This window comes from Mustela nigripes, chromosome 15 (assembly GCF_022355385.1).
Source record: "Mustela nigripes isolate SB6536 chromosome 15, MUSNIG.SB6536, whole genome shotgun sequence".
NCBI classification, from domain to species: Eukaryota; Metazoa; Chordata; class Mammalia; order Carnivora; family Mustelidae; genus Mustela; species Mustela nigripes.
In genome coordinates this window covers 41,976,326-41,984,750 of record NC_081571.1, presented here as the reverse complement: position 1 = coordinate 41,984,750, position 8,425 = coordinate 41,976,326, and positions in this window count along the sequence as shown.

Genomic DNA, 8,425 nt, shown 5'->3' with positions numbered 1-8,425 from the left:
CTTGACAGAAATACACCCCTGGTAAAAGGCTAGCCCCAGACACTACCAGTATTGTGATCTTATGCAAATTAATCAAGTTATCTGAGCCATGGTTTCCTTATCAATAAAAAATACTAGAAATATTTAACTTTAAGTGGTGCAATGACATTAAAAGAAGTAATAGTCATAATTCTTCTGATAAAGTCCTTGCATATATCTTACAAATATTAAACACCAATCAAATATATGGTAGAACCAAAAAAAAGAGCTTTACAGATCAAAAAAAAAAGTAAACACACCTTAATAACTAATAAAATTGATTAACAAAGAAAGTTTACATATACATTTTATATTCTAGAATAGTATTGGTAAAGTCATTTGATTCTCTTTAAAAAATCAACACACAGTTTAAAATTTCCACTTGTTTGTGCTCTCTCTTCCTTCTGTTCATACAGGGCATCTTTAACTCCATTCATAATGAGGTTAAAGAAACATACATTCTTTTTTCAAAATTATTACTTCAAACTTTAAATAACTAAAAGTCAATCCAAGGTTCTCTTCAAAATGATGATGAATGTGGAGACATAGACCTTTTAATTTGTTTGACTAGATGAAATAAAAAAGATTTCCTTTTTAATATATCCTATTTATTCCTACCCAACAATACATTTTCACATGTAGATTACTGTTAATATGTATTAGATATATTTGAGAATTAGTTAAAAGGATAGAGTCTTATGAAGTTCAGAGTTAGAAATATGGTCTTTTAAAACACAAAGCAATTTCAAGTATTTAATAGAAATATGGTTTCAGGCTTAGTCTGAAATAAAACATACGGTAATTATTAATCTGCAAATCATTAGTTACAGCACTTAAAATAATATTGTAAAATTTTCCAAAATTAGACTAGGCTCATTTGTCATTGTATGCTAATGTAATTGTCACTCTGTAATTGGTTCTCCTACAATTAAATGTTCCAGTTGACAGCCACCCATCAGGGTATAGCCATCAGTTGAAGAAGTAACTCAAAGTCCTCTTAAGAATCTTCCTTCATGTGGAATCAATCTGCACCATAGAAAGTGTCACCTTCTTTCGTTCTTTCTCTGTGATATTTTCCTGATCCCTAGAGTAGTAATTTATCACATCTGTCTCTGTTTCTCTCTCCAAGTCCCAACAACATATGGTTTTGTAAATGGATATATACAAATCTGTGTCATAAGTGCTACACTGGATATTTCTTAAATAATAAGGCTGTACTTTTAAAAATCTGTATTTGTCAAGTAACCAAAAGAGTTTTATCATTCCCCTTAGCTTGGCTAGACTTTTTTCTGACTTTCCTGCACCCTGTCCTTTTTTTTTTTTTTTATCTTTTTTTAATTTAAGAGCATTTACTTTAAAAAAAGTTTGTAATTGGAAATTCTTCCTCTGTCCTTTGAAATGTGAATCTTCTCCTAGGAATTACTGATGCAATGATTGTAATAAAGATACATACTAAAGTAAGCCCTTACTAATAGGAGAAAGTAGCTGTTGGATGTAAGGAAACTCTGTACTATCTTTATAGTTTTAGTGTATATATGAAACTATTCTAAATAAAACATTTTTAAAAACTGACTGAAAAACAATGGTATGTGCTTAAGAACAGACTTAAATATACATGAAGCAAAACAGATTTGAAAAGAGAATTTACAATTGCCATTTTACTGGGAAGTTTTCATCCTACAAATTGTGTTATGCTTTTTGTCATTATTCAGATTCAAACATTTTTACTGAACTTTTTTGACTATTTAAATGTTTGTTATTAAATTTTGATCTTTTTTTTAAAGATCTTATTTAATTATTTATTTGACACAGAGAGATCACAAGTAGGTAGAGAGGTAGACAAAGAGAGAGGGGGAAGCAGGCTCCCTGCTGAGAAGAGAGCCCAATGATGATGTGGGGCTTGATCCCAGGACCCTGAGACCATGACCTGAACAGGAGACAGGCTTAACCCATTGAGCCACCCAGGACCCCATGCTATTTAATTTCTAAATATTTTCAGATTTTTCTGTCTATCTTATTAATTTGTAACTTAAATCCATCTTGTGAGAGAATATATATTGTATGATTCTCACCTCTGAAATTTACTAACAGTTCTTTTATGGATTGTCATGTGGCTTATCTTAATGATGAGCCCTTATGTCCTTGAGAAAAATGTGCATGTTGATGTTATTGGATATTTTTGTAAACAAATCTCTAGTAGATTTTGATGGTTTATTGGTCTAAACCAATGTCTATTTACCTTCGTTTTGCATGGTAAAAAGTTTTAGATTGGTGGCTCAGTAGGTATGGTTATTGTTGCTCTGTCTTGTTTAGTTTTTTTTGGAATTGTAGATACAATCATGTCTTCTGCTGTTCTATATTCTGCAGGTGTGAAGAGTCAGCCACTAGGCTGCAGTGTGCCTCTGTGTGTGAGTGTGAGTGTGCTTTCCTGGGGGAAGTTTCCTGAGCTCTTGTATTAGGTGCTAGTCTTTCACTAGTTCTCTAATAATTAAGCTGTAATAAATCTTCAAACATTGCTTTTAAACTCTTCCATTTCTCCTCCTGAGAATGCAACATATGTATTTTTACTTTACTGTGTTTTGTATTTCCCTTTTTCTGAGGTATCTTCTGGGTTCATTCTTTTATTCTCTCTGTGGGTATTTTTTATTGACTGACTTTTTTTTTTTTTTTAAATTTTCTAATCTCCTTTCTTCAGTCTCTACCTAAACTTAATAAGTTAATATCAGTCATTGTGTTTTACAATATGAGAACTTGATTTGAGTTTTGTACATTGTTATTTTTTGCTTAGATTCTCTATACTTTTTTTCCACTTCCTGAACGTATTCATTAGTATTTATACTAGTTATCTTATAACCCTTGTCTGCTAGTTCCTATATATGTAACATTTGGGATTCTGCTTCTACTGTTTTTTTTTTTTTCTCTTGACATCCTTCACACTTTCACACTCCTTTTCTTGTTATATTCTATGCTGGAAATTTATTTATAAAAGCAATGTACATCAATAATTTGATGTAGTTTTTATCAGGGGATGATTCATCTTTGCTCTTTTAGGAATAGAGTTTGAAAGCTAGTTATCTAAACTAATCTCTGGCTGCTCTACTTACATATAATCTACCTCTATCCAAATACCCTTATCGCAAAACCTGTAATGTGTATGCTGTAAGACTCTCCTTCTGGTGACTTTTTGTTGCCAAAAAAATTCTTTAACTCTGGAAGATTTCACTTAACCTTCCAACCCCTCAATAAATATACAATGGGAAAAAATGCCCATGTCTTTGGAAGTGACCTAGATTTTAATTTCTCAGGCAAGACTACCTGACTGTCAAAATGTCCATTGGTCTCCTGCCGCTAAGAAAGCCCTTCTGCATGTCACAAGCCCTGTCCCTACCTTGTGCTCATCTTCAACCATTATCTCTGGAAAGTGGGATGTAAATGGTTGATGATTTCATCCCCAAATTAGATAGAATTCTTCCTACTCTGGAATTTTAATGACTCTTGTTTGCTTCAACAGGCATTTGAAATACTTGGAAATATGATCTATCTGGATTATTCTAGTTCTTTTGATCTCTAGCCAATATATTGTAAAAAGATTTGGAGGTCCTATCCCTGTTTTTCAAATTCTTCAATGTCTCATCATAGTTTGGAATAAATTTTTCAAAACAAAACATTCTTTTGAGTAGTGGACAAGTCCATTCATTATCTGCCCTTTGGAATAATATTTCATAATAATATTCTTTCATTCACTTTTTACATATAGTTGTAGAAGGACTTGTATTTCCTAATATATCAAGTTGTTCCACAGTCCTTTTCTCTCATAACTACTTGATATTTACTGCAGTTAATCAACTGTTACCTTGTTAACCTGTTTTTTTTTTTCTTTCCACTTAACTATTACAATTTCTTTAAGATGAGCATCAGTTCATGTTACATATTCTCAGGAGATGCATATTCCTATAGTTAATTATATCTCTCTCCTTTGTACTGTTATAGTATTTAAAATATGAACATTTATTAAGTTGCTCATGAAAAATGATAACTTATTTAGGATCTTTTTAATACCAGTTTTATTGAAATATAATTAACATACAGCACTGTATAAGTTTAAGGTATATCGAATAATGACATATATTTATATTGAAAATTGATTACTACAATAAGTTTAGTTAACATCCATCGCTTCACATAGATAAGATTTTCCTTTACTTATGATGAGAACTTTTAGTATTTACTCTCTTAGCAACTTTCCAATATACTCTGCAGCACTGTTACCTATTGTCATCATGTTGTGCATTATATCCCCAGTACTTATTCATCTTATAACTTAAAGTTTATACCTCTGACCACCTTCAGGCCCACTCCTCCCGACTCATCTACCAACACTTAAAAGAAAAGCACTTTGTACATCTCAGTTTCTATAACTAGTTTATTTTTTAAAAATATTTTATTTATTTATTTGACAGGGAGAGACACTGTGAGAGAGGGAATACAGCAGGAAGAGGAGACGGAGAAGCAGGCTTCCTGCTGAGCAGGGAGCCTGATGCAGGGCTTGATCCCAAGACCATGGGATCATTACCTGAACTGAAGGCAAACATTTAAGCTAGTGGGCCATCCAGGCATCCCTCTATAACAAGTTCAAATGATAAGGTGGAATACATTCACAGAAATAAAACTGGAAATTTATATATAACATATCCAAAATATAATGGTCACCATAAAGATAAATATGTACACTAACAAACAGTGGGCCATGGAAAAGCAAAGAGAATAACTGGGATTTTATGCCATTATGGTACAATTTTGGAGGCTCATGTACTCCCAGTCAATTGTTTTGTCAGTTTTTGGCGGTGGAAACAGTTTAAATAAGGAAAATAAGGATTTCTAGATTTCTTGAGGAATGTGCACCATCTCTCAAATTCTACAATATTGGACTAACCCTGGTGAGGTCTCTTCAGAAAATGATCCCAAATAAATACTAAAATGGAAATTGCTTTGTATTTCCAAAAGAACAAAAATAGCAAAAACACAATATTGCAGAGAATTTCAATTTTAATCAAAGTGTATGTCTTCCAATGTAAATTTCATCTTTAAAATATTGAATATAAACACAAAATATGAAGTGAACAAAAATACCTAAATTTTTAATACTAAAGGTAGAATTATTCTATAGTTTTATATTAGTGATAAATGTACTTAAGAGGAATAATATTCATTTATAGATTTCTTTTTTAAAAAATAATTTATTTATTTGACAGAGAGAGCCACAGCAAGAGAGGGAACATAGAAGAGGGAGTCAGAGAGGAGAAGCAGAGTCCCTGCAGAGCAGGGAGCCGGATGTAAGGCTCCATCCAGGACCCTGGGATTATTAGCCTAAGGCAGACGCTTAAAGACTGCGCCACCCAGGTACCCCTATGTATTTCTTTTTAAAAATAATTTTTTAACAGGTTATGCTAGACAATTTAGAAATAATCCTGAATTGGATTAAAGGACTTATATTTAATAAGTCCTAAAGCAAATCCTACTGTTTCATCCCTGCATTCTAGACAATTTAGAAATAATCCTGAATTAGATAAATCTAATACCTAATTTTTAAAAGTTTTTAAAAAATCTTATTTATTTATTGAATAGAAAGAAAGTGAGCCAGAGAACAGGAGCAGGGGAGCAGAGGGAATGGGAGAAGGAGGCTCCCTGCGGAGCAGGGATACTGACACAGGACTCCATTCCAGGATCCTGGGAACATGACCTGAGTTGAAGGCAGGTGCTTAACTGACTGAGCCACCTAGGTTCCCTGATAAATCTAATACTTTAATAATTAATTTACTTCTATTATTTACAGATATTATCTATTCTGATAACATAAACCCAAGCACAGATCCAAACCAATACGATATTTTCTTTAAAAAGAGTACCTATTATTCACAAAGACATAAAAGTACATATTTTTTCTGTCCAGCTTTATATTAATATATAGTAATGAAGAATTTTTATTTTTACATATGTATCAGTTTTTATACTCTAAGTTTTATGTTCTAAAATCACCTGGCAGGTAAACAAAAATTAAAACATTTTTATATAATTGAATTATACCTCTGGGAGAACAAATTAAACAAGTAAGGCAGTTTGGTTTGTTTTGCTTTTTCTTTTCTTTCTTTCTTCCTTTCTTTCTTTTTTTTTCCAAATAGAATCAGATTCAAATATGAATCATTCCACCACAAATCTCATGCAGAGTAGTTTCTTCTGAGTTCAGATCTGTGTTGGTTTGTTATGGCTCCACAACAGAATACCACAGACTGAGTGACTTGAACCACAAAACTTAATTTTCTCAAAGTTCAGAGGCTAGAAATTGGAGATCAAGGTATTGGCAGGGTTGGTTTCTTCCAAAGCCCCCCTCCCTGGCTTGCAGATGGCCGTCTTCTCCCTGTCCTCAGATGTTCTTCCTTCTGTGTATGTCTGTGTCCTAATATCCTTTCTTTGTAAGGACCCCCAGTCATATTGGGTTAAAGCCCACCCTAATGATTTCATTTTATTTTTTAAAATTTTTTATTTTTTATAAACATATAATATATTTTTATCCCCAGGGGTACAGGTCTGTGAATTGCCAGGTTTACACACTTCACAGCACTCACCATAGCACATACCCTCCCCAATGTCCATAACCCCACCCCCCTCTCCCACATACCCTACCCCCAGCAACCCTCATTTTGTTTTGTGAGATTAAGAGTCACTTATGGTTTGTCTCCCTCCCAATCCCATCTTGTTTCATTTATTCTTCTTCTACCCCCTTAACCCCCCATGCTGCATCACCACTTCCTCATATCAGGGAGATCATATGATAGTTGTCTTTCTCCAATTGACTTATTTCGCTAAGCATGATTTCATTTTAATCTAACTACTTCTTTAAAGACCCTATATCTCTAAAGCAGTTACACTCTGAGGTACCGGGTGCTAGGATATCAACATATAAATTTTGTGGAAACACATTTCAGCCCAAATAAGTTCTAAAGCAAATCCTACATCATCCCTGCATTGTTATATGTATTATATATAACAGAGTAAAGTGTCCATTACAGAAGATTTAATAAACAAAAGTGACTAAAAGTTATTTGAAAAGTAGATGAATCATGATGGTGAAATTATCATGCTCACTATATGTGTTTATATTTGGAATATGACTTATGATACTTAATTGTTCGTACTTTTATTTTTCATTTTTGTTTCAAATATATTTACTCGTCACAGCTTATGGAGCCAGATATTTGCTGCCTCCATGACTTTGTGGCCTATGCATTAACCATGGTAACAGCACAGGATTTATCATGGTGTTAGTTCCTTACTAATCAAGCCACTTTATTTAAAACACAAAATAATTTTACTTTTAAATGCCTACAAAATATGGACTAGTATATATGACATTAAATGATTTCTTTTAATAATCACAATTTTGTCAACATAGCTTTTTTTCAAAGTTTTGGTAACAAAATTAGGATATCTGGGAGATTCTCATTTCCTGATAACAGGTTCTAGAAGCTTTGGTTACAAGACATAAACGTATTTGATTTATTGTATTAGTTTGTGCAAGTAAAGATACTACAATATATTGGATTATTTGCCTTTGTACTATGATCAATGATTTAATTATTAACTGCAGCTCTTTTCCAGCATATTCACAGATTCCATGTAAGAATATTTTATAGAGCCATACTTCAAATAGAAAAATTATCACACTAACAACTTGATAATAGAGAACAAACACCAAGGCTCCACTCCAATGGCATAACATAAAAAATACCAACTTCTAAAACTGCAATTGGTTTAGCAAGGTGAACTCTTCTTTAAGTTTATATTAAAGTTTTATAGACAGCCCAAGTATTCCCTTTCCAATTGTCAACATTTCTTCTCTCGCTTTTAGTTGATTTATCATGGTACAACACAGTTTTATAACACGACCATTTGAAATAACTTACATTATACCATTTTATGACTGGAACCATTAGTGTATTAAACAATTTCTTATATCCTTCTTATTTGTTTAGTTTCTTTAATTGTTATGGTTATTTTCATATTCTCTCCTTAGATAGTACTTTAGCTATTTCCCTGATGCAATGCTGATTAGCCTTATCCTAATGAGGGCTGTTTGCAGACTCCCAACGGATGCCTATAAAAACTAGTTCAGCATTCAGATCCAAATAATTGTTAATTTCTTCCTTAATTCCAGGCATTACCAAGGGATCATTTAAAATACAATTATTAAATTTCTAGGATTGGAATAATCATCTTAATTCTATAAATATGTGAATACAAAAATAGAATTTTATTCTAATCTTTGTCTCAAAAATATATACAGAAGAAACTATCAACATCTTGACAATATGCTGTTCTTAAACATTTTTACATTTAATAACATGTGGTT